Raw genomic sequence first — 5,269 nt, forward strand, 5'->3', positions numbered from 1 at the left:
AGGGGAGGCTGGAGACCTTGGCGAGGAGGAGGCCGGTGCGGCATTGAATCCGCCATAAAACGAGCCGAGCGGCGCTCAGCCAGGCGTGCGCGGCGCGAGAGCACGCGCGTCCAGCCCGCCTCAGCAGTAGGCTCCCTCGAGCCCCTCGCCGCCGGAGAGGGAGGGGACGGGCGATGGGACGCGGGGATGGGGCGTGGCGTGCAGACAGGAGGCGCCTCATAAGTGCGGGCGCCAGGGAGGAGGAACCGCACGCGGCGAGACCTGGAGGGAGCAGCTGCCATTAAGGAGGAGCCAGGCCGGCGCAGGATGCTGGTGAGGCGCAATGAAGGCGCGGCAGGTGGGCAGCCAAGAAGACGCCAGGAGCGGAGCGCCGCGTTGACCGCCTCGCACACGGCTTCAGGTGGCGTGTCGAGCGGTCCGCGGCCGACGATGACGCTGCGGAGACGCGGCGCGGGGCCCCCCGGGCGCGCCGGCGGGGGGAGCGGCGGCGAGACGGCCGCAGCAGCAGATCGAGATCCAGAGCGCGGCGAAACGGCGGAGAAGCCGAGAAACGCCGGGGTGAAGTTTGGTGGGAGGCTTGGGGGAGGTGGTGGGAGGGCGCGGCCAGGCCTGGAAGGGGAGGGGCGGGGAGGGGAGGCTCCCGGAGCCACCGGCGGCGGCGCCGCGCCGCGGAGCGGGAGGGGGGTGGGTGGGTAGGCAACGGTCATTTTCCTCATTTTTTCGTCATGTTCTCCCTTTCTTCAGGTTTGTGTAAAAGAGCTGAGGCAAAAAGTTCAGATTTTTAACTGCATGTCTCCTCGAATGCATACGTACACACCCCAAATTGCAGTTCCTCCTTACAGTTGGAATTTAAACAATTGTAACCTTCCCTAGGTGCTTGCTACAACTTTTGTTTTCAGATCTAACAGCTGCCCTCCATTAGCGTACAGGTCAAAGTTCTCTGATCTTTTCCCGGTTCATTGTATTTATATAGGCTTATGAATTTGCTAAATCTTTGATCAATCTTACAGGACTGCATGTGCACTGGTGGTGTGGTCTGTTGCGTCATGAGGGGAGCGACATTGAGACATTGGCCATTGATGTGCATGCACCTGGAGCAGGTCCGCCGGACAACTGAGTCTACAGAGGTAAATACCCAGCGTACAAATACATGCAGATTATCGATTGTCAACAACTGACGTAATCAACTGATATTGGTTGAGCAGCTCACGATCTGATTAAATGGAAGTAGGAGATGCCATTACGTACCTGAGATTAGCGAGATTGCTTCCAGGTCAGCTGAGTAGAGGGCCAATGCTGCGGCCGACATTGGAGATGGCTCGAAATTTGCCCGCTAGCTGCTCCGGCCATGAGGCACGACCTGCATGATGCGGATGACGTATGCTACAGGCGAGGATGAGGGCAGAACGGCGTCCACGGCGGATGTTTTCCGGTCTTCCAAATAGTTCTGATAATTTTATTTATATTGATAGCACATAATGTGCTAGACCGATAAAATCTCCACTTTGTGCAAATGTGTTCTAATAGTTCTTACATTCGATGTGGGATTTAAAAAAAAAAACATGTCAGATGTTGATGCTTCGCACGATGTAATTTGCAGTATATCTTATAATTGTCGTTCAAAATAGCGATGTATTTTGAAAGCATGGTAGTGTTGGTAAATTAGAAGCGTTAGCAAATGTTTTTAACCTTTTCCCAACAAGGTGACTGATAGTCATGTGGTGAAAGATGTCTTACATATAGAAGTATCTTTTGCTAGAAGAAAGAAACTTTTATGTTTAGTTAATCTGTGACTCCAATGTTTGCTCAAAAGGATTTTGGTAGCTGATCTTTTTTTCATCTCTACTTGGAGAAAAAAAATGCAAAAGGCCTACAAGTCAAATCATATTACCCATATACTATGAATAAATTTGCAGGTGCACGCTTCAGATTATCATATATCCAAGTATACGCGCATAGAGAGGATACTTTAGGGATGAAAATGGAGTAGGAAGTATCCAACTTTAGGACGCAAATAGAGGTTATAAGTTTCACTTCCTCTATGTTCCTTACCTATGTATCGAATCTAATCTATTCTACTGTATATGAATTTTTTTCATAACATGATTCTATCATGCAAATTTTCGCTACAGTTAATCCTGTACAGATTGGGGATATAAAACTAAATAGATAACAAGGTCATGTGATTTTTTGCCTAAGGTATTTTCTGTTAAGTTGTTCTATAATTTTTACATTTGACTTTTCTAACTAACAAAAAAAGTGTATACCTTGGACAACTATAGGCAATGCAGCTTTGGGTTGAGAATCAGGCGCGAAACAGAAATTGTTCGGAGTAGAACAATCAGATGATTGGTCATATATTGGCTATTATATTTTTATTACTGGTGAAATTTATGATGAGAAGATTGGATACACGAAGTAAGGCATGGCCGTTCGTAAGATTGTAACTATATTCATACCATACACAAAATTAATTAACAATAAAAATATATATTAATAACTAATAAAACATAAAATAATAAACAGCAATATAATGTCCATAAAATATATACGCACGAATATTTTCTAGCCCCGCGAATTCGCGGGCCACCCTGCTAGTTCATAACAGTGAATAAGTATTCTGTGAAATATAGCCTAAGAGACCCACACGGTGCACACACTGTCACCTTTACACACGTGGGACAAGGAGTCTCCGGAGATCACATAAGTAAAACCCACTTGACTAGCATAATGACATCTAGATTACAAGCATCATCATATGAATCTCAATCATGTAAGGCATCTCATGAGATTATTGTATTGAAGTACATAGGAGAGAGATTAACCACATAGCTACCGGTACAGCCCTTAGCCTCGATGGAGAACTACTCCCTCCTCATGGGAAACAGCAGCGGTGATGACGATGGCGGTGATGTCGATGGAGGAGCCTTTCGGGGGCACTTCCCCGTCCCGGCGGCGTGCCGGAACAGAGACTCCTGTCCCCCAGATCTTGGCTTCGCGATGGCGGCGGCTCTGGAAGGTTTCTCGTACCGTGGATTTTCCGTATCGTGTTTTAGGTCAGGGACCTTTATATAGGCGAAGAGGCGGCGTCAGAAGGTCAACGAGGCGACGACACAACAGGGGGGCGCGGGCCCCCCTTGGCCGCGCCGGCCTACCGTTTGGTGGGCCTGTGGCCCCCCTCTGGCGGCTCTCGGGTGTTCTGGAAGCTTCATGCAATCCTAAGATGCTGGGCGTTGATTTCGTCCGATTCCGAGAATATTTCCTTACTAGGATTTCTGAAACCAAAAACAGCGAGAAAACAACAAGCGGCCCTTCGGCATCTCGTCAATAGGTTAGTTCCAGAAAACGCATAAATATGACATAAAGTATGCATAAAACATGTAGATATCATCAATAATGTGGCATGGAACATAAGAAATTATCGATACGTCAGAGACGTATCAGAGGCATAAGCCTAAGTTGGTTCATCCTAGTCTAACCTAATGAGGGGGAGATGGGAGCCTATATATAGGGAGCCACTAAAGGAGGGGTAGTTTAGGGAAAAAACATAGAAGGACAGCCATATATGTGGCATCAAACGGTTCAGCTTGTGAGGCATCGTAGTGGGGGCGGCAGTGCCGGTGGAGTGCGGGCGGCAGTGCCGGAGTGGGTCGGGCGGCAGTGCCGGCCATGGTGCAGCGGCAGTGTCGGCCTGGAGCGTCCAGCTCCTCTTCTTCCTTCTTCTCTTCCATGCCTCCGTGACCTCGACCTTGAGTCCTCGAGCCTTCATGGCGTCCTCCACTTTCTCCTTACTTGGCAATGCATACCTATCATAGTCATATGACGGAGGATGAAGTAGCATTCCATTAATGAGGGTAGCAAAGGGACTCACATAGAGGATCAGATTCACCTTTGATGGAGATGTTGGCGTTGGAGCACATGATGCGGTGAAGACCGAAGGTCGGGCCGTATCAAAAATGTTGTAGAAGATTGCAATTAAAAGAAGAAGGACCGGGGTCCACAGTTCACTAGAGGCGCCTCCCCAATAAAATAAATATGTTGGGTAAACAAATTACATATGGGAAATTGATAAACAAATATTCTACGCTAATGGTTGGTGCAGAATACATGCTATGAAAGTATGCGGGCATTACAACTATATACATAGACCGTAATCCAGCTGCATCTATGACTAATAATCCACCTTCAGGATTGCATCCGCGACACCCTCCAATATTAAGTTGCAAGCAATGGACTATCGCTTTAAGCAATGTGTGTAAAGTAAACGGTGAAACTACCCTTGAATAGAACACCGATGTTTTATCGCTAGTACCAACAACACATCTACAACCGTAGAGAACAAGGTCACTTCCCATGGTTAAATAGAGGCATGAACCCACTATCGAGCATAAATACCCCCTCTTGGAGTCGCTAGCATCTACTTGGCCAGAGCATCTACTAGAAACAAAGAGTATGCAAGATCATAATAACATAATACATAATCTCAACCAAAGCAATCTCTCTATAAATCGGATCCACATCAAACCAACATATAGCAATTACAAATAGATGATCTTGATCATGTTAGGCAGCTCACAAGATCTATAGATGAAGCACAACAAGGAGAGGACAGCCATCTAGCTACTTCTATGGACCCATGGTCCAGTGGAGGACTACTCACGCATCACCTCGGATGAAGACATGGCGATGTAGAGGCCTCTGGCGGTGATTTCCCTCTCCGGCAGGGTGCCGGGATGGACTGCAGAACCCTCCCGAACTAGGGTTTCGGTTGACGGCGGCGTCGGAACTTTTCGTGGATGGAGGCTCTCGTCTCTGGGGTTTCCCGATACGAGGAATAAATAGGCGGAAGGGCGGAGCAAACGAGGCGACGAGGCGCCAGTACAAGGGCCAGGCGCGGCCAAGGGCGGGGTCGCGCCTACCCTATGTATTGCCACGTGGTAGCTCTCCTGCGCGTGTCCTTCTGGCTCCGTCTTCGTCCTGGAAAAATAATACTCTGGCGTTTTGTTTCGTCCAATTCCGAGAAACTTTCATGTACAACTTTTCCGAAACACAAAAATAGCAGAAAACAGGAACTGGCACTGCGGCACTACGTTAATAGGTTAGTCCCAGAAAATGCTAAAAAGGGTGGAAAACTACACATAAAACATATAAGAATTGTAACAAAATAAGCATGGAGCATCAAAAATTATTGATACGTTTGGGACGTATCAACATCCCCAAGATTAACTCCTGCTCGTCCTCAAGTAGGTAAGTGATAATAGACAAATAA

The sequence above is a fragment of the Lolium rigidum genome, chromosome 7, assembly GCF_022539505.1.
Source record: "Lolium rigidum isolate FL_2022 chromosome 7, APGP_CSIRO_Lrig_0.1, whole genome shotgun sequence".
Classification (NCBI taxonomy): domain Eukaryota; kingdom Viridiplantae; phylum Streptophyta; class Magnoliopsida; order Poales; family Poaceae; genus Lolium; species Lolium rigidum.